The 20379-nt window shown below is 32.8% G+C and overlaps 1 long non-coding RNA gene across 1 annotated transcript; it reads left to right on the top strand.

Moving 5' to 3' along the window:
- Positions 1–2536: 2536 nt before the first annotated feature.
- LOC126653532 (uncharacterized) lies at positions 2537–3210 on the top strand. Its single transcript, XR_007632255.2, has 2 exons — positions 2537–2594; positions 2989–3210. It is a non-coding gene; the product is annotated as an uncharacterized LOC126653532 (long non-coding RNA).
- Positions 3211–20379: the final 17169 nt, after the last annotated feature.

Consider the following 20379-nt stretch of genomic DNA (forward strand, 5'->3'; position numbering starts at 1 on the left):
TAGCGATTTAATCCAAACGTTTAAAACGTTACGAAACCAATCCAAACATTAAAAACGTTACGAAACAAATCCAAACGTTTTACCTTTTTAGCGATTTAAGTCAAGCGTTTATAAATATTACGAAACAAATCCAAACATTTCACCTTTTTAACGATTTAAGCCAAACGTTTACAAACGTTACGAAACAAATCCAAATGTTTCCCCTTTGTAGTGATTTAAGCCAAACCTTTAAAATGTTACGAAACCAATCCAAATATTCAAAACGTTACGAAACAAATCCAAACGTTTCACTTTTTTAGCGATTTAAGCCAAACATTTACAAACGTTTCAAAACAAATTGTCACGATCCATTTTCGTGAATCGCTACCGGCGTTAGGGTATAGGTATGGTTGTACCAAAACCCGTAGCTAGCCTTGCGGATAACCAACTTATATGTAATACCCCGTGTTTTCAAACTTAATTTGTCAGTTTGGTTATCCTTTACAAATTGGTTGTTTTCTTGCATTCGTTGTTATTTTGCATTTCAACATTTTTCTTGTTATGTTTCGAACTTGATTCTGAATGGTTTTATGTTAGAAGTAACACTTGTGATACATTGGTTGTGTCTTTTTGAGTGTCTTATATGTATCCCATGATCTCGTATGTGTTTGATGTTGATTCGATTTATTTTCGGGTATATATCAAAATAGCATTTGTATGTTTTCCAGAACTGCCCTGTTTTAGTAAAACGTTGATATCTCCCAATTGAAATGTCGGATCAGGCCCATTTTTTTATATGTTGTTTATAAGAGTATATTCTAGCATGTGTTAAATTTTCGCGTTTTTGGGATGCTTCTAACTCTCAAAATGATAATTAAATCGTGGTTTTTATCAAAGCCCATGTAAAGCCCGGATAAGTCTATAAGTAGACCCATATTTTCATGTGAGCAGCCCTCTTTTCTTTTCCACAAACCCTAAAACGAATATCTTCATATAAAATACACATTTCCTTTGTTCTAACAAGCCCGGATGCGATTCATTACGCTAAGAACTTGATTTTTCATCATACTCGCAAGATCTACGCGATTTCTACGTTGTGTTCTTCGCTGGTGGCTTGTGAATCCAATTGATTTCGGTCCAGCCCTTTGAACCTTGGGTTAATACATCAATTATAATCTTGTCCATCATTCTTAGGTAATGTTTTTACTCCTAATTGATTTATGGATTCGTTGTTGTGTGATTTTGCCTAGAAATGCATAATATAGGATTTTGATGGATTGAATCGTCGTTATTGATATGCTATGTTTAAGCTACTGATGTTATATGATTAAATGATGGGTTATACATATATGATCTGATGTTATAAGTCTTGGAAAGTGTTTGACATGATTCAATAACGAATTGGTGTAATTAAACAATGAATAGGCGATTTCTAGACTTGTGCGAATTGGATTCGTTTAATGAATTATTTAAATGGTTGAATCCAAATTGATTGATTATTAAGTGTTCTTATATCAATAGCTACTGATATAAAAAGTTTTTATTTGTAAATGAGAATTGAAATTGGTTTGTGTTGTAAAATCTCTACGATTTGCGAAATTGACAATTCTACGAAAGTTAAACGCAACAATTGCAAAATGGTTTTCAAATGCTATATCTACTGATCTAATATTTTCTATATGATATTTTTATGTTTTTAAATCAGTAGTAACATATTTTGGTTCATCGATTGTTGGTTTTGAATCGTTTGGCTAGTTTAGGCAATTTTCGGCAAAATTGCCAAATTTGATTATTTGAGTGCTTTGGCTTAATTTTGATTTTGATCAAATTGTTAATGGCTGGAAATACATTTTATAAACTATTTTGGACATTTATGAAATGATAGTTTACCTTGGGTTGTTTTAAAAATCAGTGGTTGTTATGGTATATAAGTTATGGTGAATTTTACAAAGGTGATATGGCTATCTAAATTAATATTTTACATTTGAGTTTAATCTTTAAAAGGTGTTAAAATCCTATTAATTGAATTTAAGGTGGCATTTTTAAGTGATGTATACCTTGGGTGAAACTTGTCAAGTGTTGGCAAACTATATGATTTATTGCTTTTAAGGTTGGCATTGTTAAGCTATGGATTCAGTTCTTATTTTCAAATGACTTTGGTTTTATTTAAGGATTGGTTTTAAACTCTGGTTTTCACTTTGGCTTATAGTTGGGTCGGGTTAGACTTGTGTCGCCCGACATGTTGTGTTGAGCTATACTGCAGTTAAGGCTAACACACTACTCTGGGAAACTCTTTGGTTTAAAAGAACTATTTAAGTTATGAAAAGGACTTCGGTTTTGTTTTTATGGATACGAACTCATCTAAGCTAACTTGCATAAATTTTTTAAAGTGAATGATATGAATTCTTTGGTTTGTTTGATACATAGATGTTTACCTTACTTGGTTGTACTTTGGTTGTGTTCAAGATGCTAGTCCTATGTGGTGTCTAGTATTCTTAGAGTTAGGGGTTGAATGGATTTTAACTTATACATTGTTTTAGACCCGTCGAATGCTCATGCTTCGGAGTCTACGCAGGGTTAGCTGTTTGCCAAGATTTCACGTGGATAAGCAAGCAGTGAGTTTGTAGTGCTATTTACCACTTTATTAAGTACCGCATCATATTTTAATATTATAAATGCTTTTGAACTGTTTTTACGGATTATGGATCTGGATTGAAACGAGCTGCTCGATAGGCTTGTATCGAGACTGTGTGCACCGGTAAGTACTCTGGGATCGGCAGACTAAAGTCTTGCTTACGCTGGTATATGACGAGGATATGTTCCCGTCCACTCTGGGTTTATCAGTATGCTATGTCATACTTACGCTGGGATCATTTCAATACTGTTTTCCATAATCATATTATATTAGTATAAAAGATTTTGATTTAAGGGTTTAAACTTAATAAATGTAAATAGTATTGCGAACTCATCTCAGTATATTTGACCCCGTTGTTTTCCCAAATTTTCCAGGTTTATGATTTGAAAGCTGGTCCACTCCGATTCTTGATTCTTGGAGGTTTTTATATCAATAAAACTAGTCTGTTGTTTTAAACTCTTAGACCGCAGTAGAACTAGTATAGTGTTTGATTATTATACTTTGGTTTGTCGTGGTGGTACGACTTTTATATTATTATACTTTGGCATGTTACATTGGATTATTATATTTGAGGCATGATTCACAGTTTCGGATTATTATCAAGTTATGATATTAGAACTGTTGTATAAACTGTTAGACTTAGGTTGGAGTCTCGGTTGCCCCCGAGCAGTGGTTTTCTTGCAGGTTTATTTGTATATAAGGTTATCCGCGAGGCTTGCTACGGGTTTTGGTACGAACATACCCATACCCTAGCGCCGGTCGCGATCCATGAAATTGGGTCGTGACAAAGTTGGTATCAGAGCTTTAGTTTCGAACTAAGGCCAAATAATTGCATGTTATGTGTTTATCGCTTTGAGGCATGTTAAGTGTTTTTTGTCATGTCATAGGATCTACTGCGGAATTAGGATTCAAGTCTTGTCTTTTGAAACGTCATCTTTTGTTTTCAAAATTTTCTACCTTCATCTATAGGAATGTCGAGGGTCGGTCTTATGTGTTACTGATGCTTTACTTTATAATGGTTATTGCTTAAACATTGGGTGATCTGTTGGCCGTTGTGCCATATATGAGATATACTTTGGATGATTTTTGGTTGGGTGTTGTGCCTTATATGGTGTTTACTTCGGGTTCTCTCACTAAGGTGAGACGTATCTCAAACATATATTTTGTTTAATCAAGTAATAGTTGGAGTGGAAGAATCTTTCTCAATGTGTCGGTTTGTATATAACTTGGAGATTTCGTTATCATAGGTTAAAGTGACATATTCTTTGGAATGTCGGTAGGTGAGTAAGTGTTTATTGATTCATTAAGGTTGATGGTCTTGTCGAGCTTAGTCCTTGTCGTGTGTACAACTCGATTTTCATAATGTTTTAAAGTTGGCTGATTTATATTGGCGAGAACCTTATCTAGTTAATTTTGGACTAGACCGTTCGTTTGATATAACAAGTTTATTTATATATTTGATATGGGATAGTAGGTGTAGAGATGTTAAGTAGGTGGCAAGGATTGCATGATGTTATTAATGGGGATTTCAAGAATTTCATTTGAACTGTTAGATTTTGGTATTGTAAGAACTGTGATTTGAGTTTCGGGCTTGTCCTTGAACCTTCTCAAGGCTGTCTTGATAGTTGTTAGAATTCGAACGAGTTTAGTAACCTTCCTTGTGAGCATGTTTAATGTTTATAGTTGAATAATCTTGGAGGTTTATATTTTGTTTAATCAAGTAATAGTTGGAGTGTTGAACTGTCGAATTTATAATTTTGCGCATACTTGGTGTAAAAAAATTGAGTTGTTATTTTATGTAAGTGGTGATTTGAGTTATCATTCGAGGTAAACGTGTTAAGTTGTGGTTGTGCAAGTGCGTAGGTTGATGAGTTGAGGTATGCTTATGGTTTCAGTTTTATTCGGTTATATAGTTGGGGAGTATACTTAGGGGACGGAGTCCATCATGTTGAATTGTTATCTTTCATTCCTTGAGGTACGTTGGGTTTAGCGTTGCTTCGAATGTTCGATGCTATTTTAGTACTTGGGATTTGTGTTATAAGTTCTACTTTGGTTGCTTTGTGCGCATATATTGTGTTTTGTGCTTTGTGTTAAATTCGAGGACGAATTTTTTTAAGTTGGGGAGAATGTAATACCCCGTGTTTTCAAACTTGATTTGTCAGTTTGGTTATCCTTTACAAATTGGTTGTTTTCTTGCATTCGTTGTTATTTTGCATTTCAACATTTTTCTTGTTATGTTTCGAACTTGATTCTGAATGGTTATATGTTAGAAGTAACACTAAGGTGAGACGTATCTCAAACCTACCTCTATACCGTAATCATTATCGGTGCGCACACAGTCCCAATGATGCCCATCGAGTAGCACGTTCCAAATCAAATCCACAATGCCGAAAAAGAGGTAAATAGAGATATAAACTCAGTGCTTGCTATTCCACGTGAAACTTGACAAGCAATCTAACTCTGGTTCGCCTCTGAAGTACGAACAGTCGACGGGTTTAAATAAAATATTAAAATCCTCATTAAAATCAGAGCCTAACTCTAAGGAGTACTAGACACCACATATAGGACTAGCACAAATAACACGTCGGAATAACACAAGCCAGAACACACAAAAATACCCATTAGGTAATAAAGCCCAATTAATATAAGTCTATTAAGTTCTCGCTTTAGAATCCAATTTATAAATATTATTTAATAATCTTTAAATAATAATTATTTTCCAAATAGTAGGTTAGCCGAGTTAGTAATAACTACCAAGCTAACCTCACTTATCGGGTGACCCAAGTCTAACCCGACTCAAAACATTTATCAATATAAACCCGAGTTTATATTTAGAAAACAAATCAATAAAATAATAATCCATTTTAAAAGCGGAACTCAATAACTTCGATTTCAAGCAACCCAAGTTACAACCCAAAAACTTAATTAAATAAATCTAATAAAAGTTTAGGGACTAAATTGTACTTTAGCCAATTAGGGACTAATCTATACTTTTGCCAATTAGGGACTAAATTGTACTTTATCCAATTTGATATCCGAAATCAAATTAATTATTTGATATAAATTTACTAATCCATATTTTAATCAAAAACCAAAAGTTATCCAATAGATAAAATTTTACTTAAATAAGTCTTTTAAAAACTTCAGGGCCTAAAACGTAATTTAGTCAAATTGACATTACAATTAAAATTACATATAATTACCCGAGTAATTATATTAATTTAAGTTATAAAAATTTACATATACAAATTGTCTATTTAAAATTAAAGTTATTATTGAAACAAAATGGAATTAACTTAAAGGATTTATCAAGATTAAGCAAAAAGGAATGGTGACCATATTTGCCATTTAACCATCTCTTTGATTGATTAACAGATTATCAAACCAAATCTTATATTCTACTCCATGTCAACTCAACACATATGGCAATTTCTTAACATAATCAATTCTTGAACTTTAAATCACAACACATCAATGGCTTTCCAACAATAAACACCAATTCAAGGCCTAACAATCAAGCACAACATCAAGAACTCATAGCCTAGCAATCGGCAGAAAACAGAGCAAGGTTACAGTGAACCGAAATGTGTAGAACGAAGGAGTTTGACGTACCGTTATCGATTTCAAAAACGTGAGGTTCGTAGATATCGTCGGATCTACAAGAATTGACAAGAACAACTCGATGAGGTGGAAATAGCAAGCTAGAAGTCAAGGATTATTCGGCAGTAAAGAGAGTTACAAAACGTGACCGTAATCGCAGCTCAAGCCAAGAGATTTACGTACCGCCTTGTATTATAACGAAGCTCAGTGATTCCGGAGACAAAATGAATCGATTTGGACGTGAAGTTATATTGATATGCAAGCTAATCAATGAACACCATGAGTTACGAGCGGCAAGACGATATCGTATGTAACATAAAGAGTATAGGTGAAGAGCTTACCGAATTGAGATTGTTTGAATGATGAATGATGAAGTTTTACATTGATATTGTGAGGGTGGCGGCTGATGGTGTTTAGAAGAGGGAGATTTAGGTTAGAAGAATTGAAAAAACGTGAAAGAGTTGGTTATATAGGTTGAGGGAAAACTCAGGCTGCACGCAGCCAACCAAGGATTCGTACGAGACTCACAGTCTCGTACGAGACACAAGAAAATGTGCAAGGTCTCGTACGAGACTCCTGTTCTCGTACGAAACCTATCGTTTTGTCTAAGGGTCTCGTTTGAGACCCTTAGGCAAAACAATAATTAATCTCTTTTTTTATATATTTAAAATAAAACAAACCAATTTAAAAACTTTAACCAATCCAAATTTACTCGGACAACAAACAAAAACACTGAAATCGAAAACGATTCGGATTTGTACTAAAAACTCATCGGAAAATTTTAGACATTTTTACGGGGTATTACACAAATCGTAACGTATCACCTATTAGAGATTTAAGCCAAATGTTTAAAACGTTACGAAAGAAATCCTAACGTTTCACCTTTTTAGCTATTTAAGTCAAACGTTTAAAACGTTTCGAAACAAATTAAAAAAAATTACCTCTTTAGCAATTTAAGACAAACGTTTACAAACGTTACGAAACAAATCCTTACGTTTCACCTTTTTAGCGATTTAAAACATATGTTTAAAACGTTTCGTTTCACCTCTTTAGCAATTTAAGCCAAACGTTAAGAAACAAATCCTAACATTTCACCTTTTTAGCGATTTAAGCCAAACGTTTCAAAACAAGTCCAAACGTGTCACGTCTTTAGCGATTTAAGACAAATCATTACAAAATGTTAGGAAACAAATCCAAATGTTTCACCTTTTTAGCGATTTAATTCAAACGTTTAAAATGTTACGAAACCAATCCAAATGTTTAAAACGTTACGAAATAAATCCTAACGTTTTAGCTTTTTAGCGATTTAAGCGAAACATTTAATACGTAACAAAACAAATCCTAATGTTTAGAACGTAACAAAACAAATCCTAAATTTTACCTTTTTAGCGATTTAAGCCAAACGTTTAAAATGTTAAGAAACAAATCCAAACGTTTCCCTTTTTTAGCGATTTAAGCCAAAGGTTTAAAATGTTACGAAACAAATCCAAACATTTAAAAAGAAACAAATCCTAATGTTTCACCTTTTGAGTGATTTAAGCCAAACGTTAAAAATATTACGAAACAAATCCTAACGTTTCACCTTTTTAGCAATTTAAGCCGAAATGTTACGAAACAAATCCAAACGTTTCACCTTTTTAGCGATTTAATCCAAACGTTTAAAACGTTACGAAACCAATCCAAACATTAAAAACGTTACGAAACAAATCCAAACATTTTACCTTTATAGCGATTTAAGCCAAGCGTTTATAAATGATACGAAACAAATCCAAACATTTCACCTTTTTAACGATTTAAGCCAAACGTTTACAAACGTTACGAAACAAATCCAAACCTTTCCCTTTTTAGTGATTCAAGTCAAACGTTTAAAATGTTACGAAACCAATCCAAATGATTAAAACGTAACGAAACAAATCCAAACGTTTCACCTTTTTAGCGATTTAAGCAAGACGTTTAAAGCGTTACGAAACAAATCCTAATGTTTTACCTTTTTAGGGATTAACGCCAAACGTTTAAAACGTACGAAACCATTCCAAACATTTAAAACATTACGAAACAAATCCAAACGTTTCACCTTTTTAGCGATTTAAGCCAAATGTTTACAAATATTACAAAACGAATCCTAACGTTTAAACTTTTATCCGATTTAAGCCAAACATTTAAACGTTACCAAACAAATCCAAATGTTTTACCTTTTTAGCGATTTAAGCAGAACGTTTAAAATGTTACAAATCAAATCCAAACATTTAAAACGTTACGAAATAATTTCTAAGGTTTGACATTTTAGTGATTTAAACCAAACTTTTAAAATGTTACGAATGAAATTCTAACGTTTCACCTTTTTAGCAATTTAAACCAAACATTTAAAAAGTTACGACACAAATCCAACATTTAAAATGTTACGAAACAAATCCTATTGTTCACCTTTTTAGGGATTGAAGCCAAACGTTTACAAACCAATCTAAATGATTAAAATATTTTCACCTTTTTTGCGATTTAAGCCAAACGTTTACAAACATTAAGAAACAAATCCAAACGTTTCCCCCTTTTAATAATTTAAGCCAAACGTTTACAAACATTACGAAACAAATCCAAATGTTTCACCTTTTTAGTAATTTAAGCCAAACGTTTAAAACGTTACGAAACCAATCCGCATGTTTAAAACGTTATGAAACAAATTCAAACGTTTCACTTTTTTATCGATTTATGCCAAACGTTTACAAACGTTACGAAACAAATCCAAATGTTTCACCTTTTTAGCGATTTAAGCCAAACGTTGAAAACGTTACGAAACAAATCCAAACGTTCAAAATATTACGAAACAAATCCAAACGTTTCACTTTTTTAGCGATTTAAGCCAAACATTTACAAACGTTACAAAACAAATCTTAACGTATCACCTATTAGAGATTTAAGCCAAACGTTTAAAACGTTACGAAAGAAATCCTAACGTTTCACCTTTTTAGCGATTTAAGTCAAACTTTTAAAACGTTTCCAAACAAATCAAAAAAATTCACCTTTTTAGCAATTTAAGACAAACTTTTACAAACGTTACGAAACAAATCCTAACGTTTCCCCTTTTTAGCAATTTAAGCCAAACGTTTACAAATGTTACGAAAAAAATCCAAACGTTTCACCTTTTTATCGATTTAAGTCAAACGTTTAAAACGTTACGAAATCAATCCAAACCTTTAAAATGTTTCACCTTTTTAACGATTTAAGCGAAACGTTTACAAACATTACGAAACAAATCCAAACGTTTCACCCTTTTAGCGATTTAAGCCAAACGTTTAAAACGTTACAAAACCTATCCAAATATTTAAATCGTTACGGAACAAATGCAAACATTTCATCTTTCTAGCGATTTAAGCCAAATGTTTACAAACATTGCGAAACAAATACAAACGTTTTACCTTTGTAGCGATTTAAGCCAAACATTTAAAAAGTCATGAAACCTATCAAACGTTTAAAACATTACGAATTAAACCCATAGATTTTACCTTTTTAGCGATTTAAGCTAAACGTTTACAAACATCACGAAACAAATCCAAACGATTGACCTTTTTATCAATTTAAGCCAAACGTTTAAAATGTTACGAAACCAATCCAAACATTTTAAATGTTTCCCCATTTTAGCGACTTAAGCCAAATATTTACAACTGTTACGAAACAAATTCAAACGTTTCACCTTTTTAGCGATTTAGGTAAAACTTTGAAAACGCTACGAAACCAATCCAAACGTTTAATACGTTACGAATAAAATCCAAACGTTTCACCTTTTTAGCAATTTAATCCAAACGTTTAAAACGTTACAAAACCAATCCAAACATTGAAAACGTTACGAAACAAATCCAAACGTTTTACCTTTTTAGCGATTTAAGCCAAGCGTTTATAAATGTTACGAAACAAATCCAAATATTTCACCTTTTTAATGATTTAAGCCAAACATTTACAAATTACGTAACAAATCCAAACGTTTCCCTTTTTTAGTGATTTAAGCCAATCGTTTAAAACGTTACGAAACCAATCCAAATGTTTAAAGCTTAACAAAACAAATCCAAATGTTTCACCTTTTTAGCAATTTAAGCCAAACGTTTAAAGCGTTACGAAACAAATCCTATTGTTTTACCTTTTTAGCGATTAACGCCAAACGTTTAAAACGTTACGAAACCATTCCAAACATTTAAAACGTTACGAAACAAATCCAAACGTACCTTTTTTAGCGATTTAAACCAAATGTTTACAAATATTACAAAACGAATCCCAACGCTAAACATTTCTGCGATTTAAGCCAAACGATTAAACGTTACCAAACAAATCCAAATGTTTTACCTTTTTAGTGATTTAAGCAGAAGGTTTAAAATGTTACGAATCAAATCCAAACGTTTAAAACGTACCAAAACAAATCTTAACATTTCACCCTTTTTAGCGATTTAAGCCAAACGCTTAAAATGTTACAAAACAAATCCAAACCTTTCACCTTTTTAGCGATTTAAGCCAAAGGTTAAAAATATTACTAAACAAATCCAAACATTTAAAACAAAACTAATCCTAATGTTTCACCTTTTTAGCGATTTAAGCCAAACATTTAAAACATTATGAAACAAATCCTAACGTTTCGCCTTTTTAGCGATTTAAGCCAAAAGTTTACAAATGTTACGAAACAAATCAAAACGTTTCACCTTTTTATCGATTTAAGCCAAACGTTTAAAACGTTATGAAACCAATCCAAACATTTAAAATGTTTCACCTTTTTAACAATTTAAGCGAAACGTTTACAAACGTTACGAAACAAATCCAAACGTTTTACCCTTTTAGCGATTTAAGACAAACGTTTCAAACATTACGAAACAAAATCCAAATGTTTAAAATGTTACGAAACAAATCCAAACGTTTCATCTTTTTAGCGATTTAAGCCGAATGTTTACAAACGTTACGAAACAAATCCAAACGTTTTACCTTTTTAGGGATTTAAGCCAAACATTTAAAAAGTCACGAAATCTATCAAACGTTTAAAACGTTACGAATTAAATCCAAAGATTTTACCTTTTTAGCGATTTAAGCTAAACGTTTACAAACTTCACGAAACAAATACAAACGATTGACCTTTTCATCAATTTAAGCCAAACGTTTAAAATGTTATGAAACTAATCCAAGCATTTTAAACGTTTTCCCATTTTAGCGACTTAAGCCAAATATTTACAAACATTACGAAACAAATCCAAACGTTTCACCTTTTTAGCGATTTAAGTAAAACTTTGAAAACGCTACAAAACTAATCCAAACGTTTAATACATTACGAATAAAATCCAAACGTTTCACCTTTTTAGCGATTTAATTCAAACGTTTAAAACGTTACGAAACCAATCCAAACATTGAAAACGTTACGAAACAAATCCAAACGTTTTACCTTTTTAGCGAATTAAGCCAAGCGTATATAAATGTTACGAAACAAATCCAAACATTTCACCTTTTTAAGATTTGAGCCAAACGTTTACAAACGTTACGAAACAAATCCAAACGTTTCCCCTTTTTAGTGATTTAAGCCAAACCTTTAAAATATTACAAAACCAATCCAAATGTTTAAAACGTAACGAAACAAATCCAAACGTTTCCCCTTTTTAGCGATTTTAGCCAAACGTTTAAAGCGTTACGAAACATATCCTAATGTTTTACCTTTTTAGCGATTAACGCCAAACGTTTAATACGTTATGAAACCATTCCATTTCATTCCAAACATTTAAAACGTTACGAAACAAATCCAAACGTTTCGTCTTTTTAGCGATTTAAGCAAAATGTTTACAAATATTACAAAATAAATCCTAACGTTTAAACTTTTTTGCGATTTATGCCAAACGTTTAAACGTTACCAAACAAATCCAAATGTTTTACCTTTTTAGCGATTTAAGCAGAACGTTTAAAATGTTACAAATCAAATCCAAACATTTAAAACGTTACGAAACAATTGCTAAGGTTTGACCTTTTAGTGATTTAAGCCAAACTTTTAAAATGTTATGAATGAAATTCTAACGTTTCACCTTTTTAACAATTTAAGCCAAACGTTTAAAATGTTACGACACAAATCCAAACATTTAAAATGTTTCGAAACAAATCCTATTGTTCACCTTTTTAGCGATTTAAGCCAAACGTTTACCAACCTATCTAAATGATTAAAATGTTTTCACCTTTTTTGCGATTTAAGTCAAACGTTTACAAACGTTACGAAACAAATCCAAACGTTTCCCCTTTTAATAATTTAAGCCAAACGTTTACAAACTTTACGAAACAAATCCAAACGTTTCACCTTTTTAGTAATTTAAGCCAAACGTTTAAAACGTTACGAAACCAATCCACACGTTTAAAGCGTTACGAAACAAATTCAAACGTTTCACTTATTTAGCGATTTATGTGAAACGTTTACAAACGTTACGAAACTAATCCAAATGTTTCACCTTTTTATCGATTTAAGCCAAACGTTGAAAACATTACGAAAGAAATCCAAACGTTCAAAACGATACGAAACAAATCCAAAGGTTTCACCTTTTTAGCGATTTAAGCCAAACATTTACAAACATTACAAAACAAATCCTAATGTTTCACCTATTAGACATTTAAGCTAATCGTTTAAAACGTTACGAAAGAAATCCTAACGTTTCACATTTTTAGCGATTTAAGTCAAACGTTTAAAACGTTTCGAAACAAATCAAAAAATTTCACCTTTTTAGCAATTTAAGACAAACGTTTACAAACGTTACGAAACAAATACTTACATTTCACCTTTTTAGCGATTTAAGCATTTCGTTTAAAACGTTTTGAAACAAATACAAACCTTTCCCCTCTTTAGCAATTTAAGCCAAACGTTTACAAACGTTAAGAAACAAATCCTAACGTTTCACCTTTTTAGCGATTTAAGCCAAACGTTTCAAAACAAGTCCAAACGTGTCACATCTTTAGCGATTTAAGACAAATCTTTACAAAATGTTAGGAAACAAATCCAAATGTTTCACCTTTTTAGCGATTGAATCCAAATATTTAAAACATTACGAAACAAATCCAAACGTTTTACCTTTTTAGCGATTTAAGCCAAACGTTTATAAACTTTACGAAACAAAACCAAACGTTTCACCTTTTAAGCGATTAAAGCGAAACATTTACAAATGTTACGAAACAAATTCAATCATTTCACCTTTTTAGCAATTTAAGATTAACGTTTACAAACGTTACGAAACAAATCCAAACGTTTGGATTTGTTTCGTAACGTTTTAAAAATTTGAATTTGTTTGGTAACGTTTTAAATGTTTGGCTTAACGTTAAATAGATGAAGCGTTTGCATTTGTTTCATAACGTTTTAAACGTTTGGATTTGTTTTGTAACGTTTTAAACGTTTGGAATTATTTCGTAAAGTTTTAAACGTTTGGCTTATATGGCTAAAAACGTGAAATGTTAGGATTTGTTTCGTAACGTATTAAACGTTTGGATTACTTTCAGAACATTTGTAAAGGTTTGGCTTAAATAGCGAAAAAGGTGAAACGTTTGGTTTAAATCGCTAAAAAGGTGAAACGTTTGAATTTGTTTCGTAACATTTTATACGTTTGGCTTAAATTGCCAAAAAGGGGAAACGTTTGGATTTGTTTCGAAATGTTTGTAAATGTTTGGCTAAAATCGCTAAAAAGGTGAAACATTTGGTTTTGTTTCGTAGCGTTTGTAAAAGTTTGAATTGGTTTTGTAACATTTTAAACGTTTGAATTGGATTTCGTAACGTTTGTAAATGCTTGGCTTAAATCGCTAGAAAGGGGAAATGTTTGGTTTTATTTCGTATTATTTGTAAACGTTTGGCTTAAATTTCTAAAAAGGTGAAACCTTTGGTTTTGTTTTGTAAGGTTTGTAAATGTTTGGCTTAAATCGCTGAAAATGTGCAAAGTTTAGATTGTTTTCATAACGTTTTAAACATTTAGCTTAAATCGCTAAAATGGTGACACTTTTGGAATTGTTTCATAATGTTTTAAACGTTTGAATTGGTTTCATAACATTTTAAATGTTTGGCTTAAATCGCTAAAAAGATGAAATGTTTGGATTTGTTTCGTAACATTTTAAATGTTTGGATTGGTTTCTTAACGTTTTATACGTTTGGCTTAAATCGCTAAAAAGGGGAAATATTTGGATTTGTTTCGTAACATTTGTAAACATTTGGATTAAATTGCTAAAAAGGTGAAACGTTTGGATTTGTTTCGTAACGTTTGTAAACGTTTGGCTTAAATCGCTAAAAAGGTGAAACGTTTAGATTTGTTTCGTAACGTTTGTAAATGTTTTGCTTAAATCGCTAATGTAATATCCCGTGTTTTCCAGTGTTGTTCTGTCACCGTGTTGATTGTTTCCTCGTTCTTTGGGGTTGGTTTGGCCCATCTTTTGCTTCGGTTTTGGTCTGTCGTCGCCCGTGGGCCTCGGGCCGTGTTTTTGGCCTTGTTAGGCCATCAGCAGGTAAGGCGGGACGGAAGGCGCGATGGCTCACCTAGCGTCTGGCTCCTCCCTGTGGGGCGCGACGGAAGGCCCGATGGAGTCATCGCCCCTCGCGTCGCGCCTGGTGCATTGTTGCACCAGCAGGTGAGGTGCGATGGTATGGTCACGCCTCGCAACGCGCCTCGCAACGCGCCTTACCTGATAGATGCGCAGCGGGGTCTATAAATAGACCCGTTATCTGATTTTAAACGCTCTTTTTCACTTTTTACAAACCCTAGCTGAACCCTAATCATAAAAACACTCTGAATTGGATTTCTTCTCTTCCATTTCTTCAATCGTGTGGCTTTGGTAAGTAAATTCTTACACTTTTCCTTTATGAAATCATAGCTTCGTCATTCGTATCGATTCATTACTTGCTAATCGTTGTTTTCCAGAACTTGGGTATTATAGATATCACCTCTAATCTGATCTCACTTGTTCTTCAATTCGTTTCATCATCTCACATCGGGTATGTACCATTTTTACGCCAAATCGTGTCTATCACTTTCTAGATTCGTTGAAGTTGTTGTTATGATTTTATCTACTGTCTTTATGATGTTGAATCTGAATTGTATGTTAGGATGACTCTAGTGTGTGTTGCGATTGAGTTATACCCTAGACTTACAATGTAAATTGTTAGGATTGAATGCTAGGTCTTTGGGTTGATATTGGCTTGATTAATTACTGTTTTTGGGTGATATTATATTGCTGGAAATCCATACTTAGGGCTGTTGTAGGTTAATGAATTCAACTTGATGTTGTTTGGCTTGTTTGATTGATCTAAGGTTGGTTATTGGGTTCGTAATGCATGAAATCGATTTTTTTCGACTTGATTGTTGTTCAAAACCTAAGTGGTTGCCCATAAGTGATTCTAAGGTGCTTTGGAAGTGTATAACATGTTTACTATGCTTAAGAATCGTTGGTTTCATCATTTGACAATTACGCGTAAAAATGGCGAAGTTGTGCCACGAAAAGGGTTGACATGAATTGTCTATTTCAGATCTGAATTAATTGATGTAAATGCATAATAGGATTCCATTAAAACTCAATATTGTGATCTTGACACATTGGTGTCTACTTTGGGTGGTACGGCCATTTGTGGCTAGTTTCGAGATTGATTTATAAATGAATCGTTGTTGTTAAGCTATGATTGAGTTCCATGTTTTCAAATGAGCAATGTTTTGATTTAAAGGTTCCGGATTCATACTTTGGTTTACTTTAGTATCTTTGGGTCGGGATAGACTTGGGTCATCTGACATGTGAGATTAAGCTTGAAGGCTAATTCACTACTTTGGGATTTCACATGATTTTAAGGTTTTCAAGTTATTTAAGCTTCCGAATTATGTTTTCAAAGGGGAACTCAATTATGCTTAACTTGTTGTTATACTTTGGAATTACTTTGGAAATGGGATTGTATATGTATGAATGTTATGTTGTGGCATTTACTTTGGCTTGTACCTTGGTTGTTGTTTGAGATACTAGTCCTATGTGGTGTCTAGTATTCTTAGTGTTAGGGGTTGATGTGATTTTAACTTATACCTTATTTTAGACCCGTCGACTACTCGTGCTTCGGAGTCTACGCAGGTTTAGCTGTTTGCCAAGATTTTCACGTGGATAAGCAAGCAGTGAGTTTGTAGTGTTATTTACCGCTTTATTAAGTACCACAAATTATTTTAGTATTACAACTGTTTGCGAACTGTTTTAAGGATTATGGATCTGGAATGAAACGAGCTACTCGATAGGCTTGTATCGAGACTGCGTGCACCAGTAAGTACTTTGGGATTGGCTGACCAATGTCTGGCCTACTTTGGGATTCGATGAGGATTTATTCCCATCTACTTTGGATTATACTGTGGGATATATATATACTTTGGGATTTCATTTCAATACTGTATTCCATAATCAAGTCTATAAGTATGTTAGTATAAAAGGATTTGGGTTTAAGGGTTTTAAACTCAATAAATGTAAATAGCATTATGAACTCATCTCAATGTATCTGATCCCGTTGTTTTCCCAATTTTTCCAGGGTTATGATTGAGAGCTTTGGTCATCTTCAATTCTTTGATTCCTCGGAGGTTTTTATGCTATTTAAACTAGTCAATTGTTTTAAACTCTTAGACCGCAATAGAGTTAGTTTATTTATTATGGATATCTTATGTTAGTTTGTCGGATTAGACCGATTTTTTATTTTTAACTTTGGCATGTTATACTTTGGTTTATATCGTTATATATAAGGCATGTTGTTGAGTCTCAGGTTTTAACAGATATTTAAGTTGTTATATAAATAGCTAGACTTAGGTTGGAGTCTTGGTTGCCCCCGAGCATTGTTTTTCTGCAGGTTTATAAGTTTGTATGATTTCCGCGAGGATTGCTACGGGTTTTGGTACGACCATACCCATACCCTAGGACCGGTCGCGATCCATGAAATTGGGTCGTGACAAAGTTGGTATCAGAGCTTTGGTTTCAAACCAAGGCCATTTTGCATGTTATATGTTTATTGCTTTAAGGCATGGTATGTGTTGTTGTGTCTTAGGATCTACTGCAGAATTAGAATATAAGTCTTGTCTTTTGAAACTTCATCTTTTGTTTTCAAAACTTTCTACCTTCATCTATAGGAATGTTGAGTGTCGGTCTTACGTGTTACTGATGCTTTACTTTGGAATGTTTATTGCTTGTACATTGGGTAATTTATCGGCTGTTGTGCCATATATGAGATATACCTTGGATGATGTTTTATTGGTTGTTGTGCCTTATATGGTGTTTACTTAAAGTGATGTTTTGTTGGCTGTTCTGCCTTATATGATATTTACTTAGGGTGGTGTTTTGTCGGTAGCTGTGCCTTATACAATATTTACTTAGGGTGGTGTTTTCGTTGGCTATTGTGCCTTAAATGATATTTACTTCAAGTGATGTTTTGTTGGCTGTTGTGCCTTATATGATGTTTATCTTGGGTGATTACTTGTTGGATTTTATGCCCTGGATAATTTTGGTCATATTGAATTGCTTATGCTTTGTTGGTAAGTAATTTTGGCTTTGGCCTTAATCATTGAGGGTTTTAATGACAAAATGTTAGGCATTGTCAATTTTTTCCTTTTAAAGGATTTTTGGTGTTAAATTTTTAAGCATGTTTTGTGGCTACACGTTGTTTGGTCACACGTTGGTTTTACTGGAAAAATTATTTTCATTTGATTTGTGTTTTGAGACGAGAATCGGAAGAGAAATTTGGTTTTAATACTAAAAAAAATGTGATTTTTGGTTACTTTGCAAGTAAAATGAATTTAACGTATTTCAAAATCTTACGTGTGACTTGGTATTGACCAACGATCAATTTAAAAATAATATTATTTAAATAATGGACTATGGCTTTGATAATTTATTATGATTTTTATGATTTTACCATATTTTAGTTTTGGACATTGGAGGTGTCTTTGGTCATATGCTTTGGTATATTATGTTTGGCGAGAGTATGTGTTTCTCGGAATGGTTGTTTGTGATAAAGGGTTTCCTCACTTGAATTTTTGAATTGTTGTTTGACGCTTGGATTACGTTGAGCTCCTATTTTTAAGGAAAGATTGAGATTTTATTTAAAGGCATTTCCGGATTTACAATGTTTTGAATACGTTTTATAAATGGTGGTTTTGAGTTCTGACTTGGGTCACCCAAATTTGGGAGTTGAGCTTGGTAGTTGTAATGACTCGGCTAACTCGATGGTTTTGTGATTGTTATACTTTGAAAATTCTTTTTAAAGCAATTGAATTATAAGAAGAGATTTTTCCGGATAATCAAGATTGTTTTAACTGTGGGGATCAATTATAAATTTGGAAGTTTTGTGGTTGACTTTAAATTTCAAAATGAATTTTGAAGCTTACTCTTAAAAGATGGGATATTACAGGTTGATTTTATTACGAAGATTTAAAGCTGGTTGTAGCATGTCTTCATTCTGTCTTTTTAGTACGTTGGGTTAATTGTGTTTAATGGCATGCTTGGGTGGTTTATGATTTGTAGAAATCAAAATCTTTTGATTTTAATTTGTGTTGTATACCTCGCAAGTTTGGTCGGACTATGTTGTTTATTTTTATTTTGTCTCTTCGTGCGGAGAAGCACTTGAGGTAAATTATTTCACGCGGTTCTTTTCGGCTTACCTTGATGTTGGTTTAGTAGTGAGTCGAACCTTCTTTTGGACCCTGTTTTACTTTAGTTTCGGTTTGGATGACGCTGGGTTTAGTGTTTTGTTAGTCGATCAAGATCTTTGAATTTTGATATCGAGGAAATTGATGGAATTGTTTCTTTGGAACGGTTGGTGGTTTATGTTTATCTTAGATAAGGATATTGGAAATTCTAACTCGAGGAGATATATCAGTGTATTAATGCACTAGTGTTTTTCATCAAGGTTGACCGGTGCGATGCGGGAACGGGAAGTAAGTGTTGTAGAAACGTATGTGATGTATTTTTTTCCTTGAGTTAAGTTTCAGTTTGTTTGGAGTTCTATAGAATATTATTTTATACTTATGAGTTTTAGTTGAGTTATCGTTTTGATTTACTATTGTGGTATCATATGACTTGGTAGATTGTAAGTATGGAGTTAGAGGAATATTTTGAGGTTATCGAATGCACGTCTCACAGAGTGTAATGTCTAACAAATGTTTTATTGAGAAATTGATTTCAAATGTTGATTAATTAAAGTGTTTCAAATATTTTTATCACGTAATTGTGCCCAGACATATCATGGACATGCATTTTGAATGTCACGAATAGGAAATTGCATTGAGCACTGAGTATGTTCACTAAATAAAAGAGAAATTAATAATCGATACATGCATAATAGTACATGCATCACGTGCATAGAAATGATTAGAGTTGGATGAAACTCTTTGGGGATGAGAGGTGTCATCACCCTGGCGCACAATTATGTAAAGTGGATTTTGGCAATAAAGTCTTTTTGAGAAAAATATTTTGAAACGAACTCGCGAGTTACCTTGGGATAAATTTATTTATAAAGTTGATAGATTTCAAATGGTTTGAAATTTTACCGAAAAGTAGCTAGACAAATACTCTGTGATGATGGTGGTGAATTGAGGACGCATATGTCAGGAGTGATTGCTCTGTAGTATCAGAAATTTTGGGCTTCGTAGGGAGTAATTATGAATATAAGATTGCACTTGAGTTATTTTTGTTATAAGTATGATAGGATTTTGAGGTCGGTTAGTAAGGCTTACGTGTTAGTTTCCAATTTATGCTTTGAAGGTTGTTAGATTGAGTAATTTGGTTATGCTCCACATGAGTGTTTACACTTAAAATTTTAAAAGAAATTTTGTCTTTTACAGATTCGAATTGTGTCCAAAAAGTTTTGGTATATCAATATAATTATTTTTCTGAAAACGAAGGGATTCTTATTTGCAAGATTTTTTCCTTTTTAAGAAAGTGAGGAGATTTTATCAAGGTTAATTTTAAAGAGGATAATTTAATTTAAAGAGGATAATAAAATTTTGGCAGCTAAACGATTTCATGAAATTGTAATTTATTTAAAAAGGTATGGTTTAATTATGAATTCGAAAAGAAAGTATTTTAGATGCATTATGAAACTCGAGGTTTTTCCCAACAGGTTATTTATTTTCGGTTTTGAAGCGAAATGAAATTTAAGAGGTTAATGTCTTTTATTAAGAGGTGGA

The sequence above is a fragment of the Mercurialis annua genome, linkage group LG6 (genome assembly GCF_937616625.2).
Source record: "Mercurialis annua linkage group LG6, ddMerAnnu1.2, whole genome shotgun sequence".
NCBI lineage: Eukaryota > Viridiplantae > Streptophyta > Magnoliopsida > Malpighiales > Euphorbiaceae > Mercurialis > Mercurialis annua.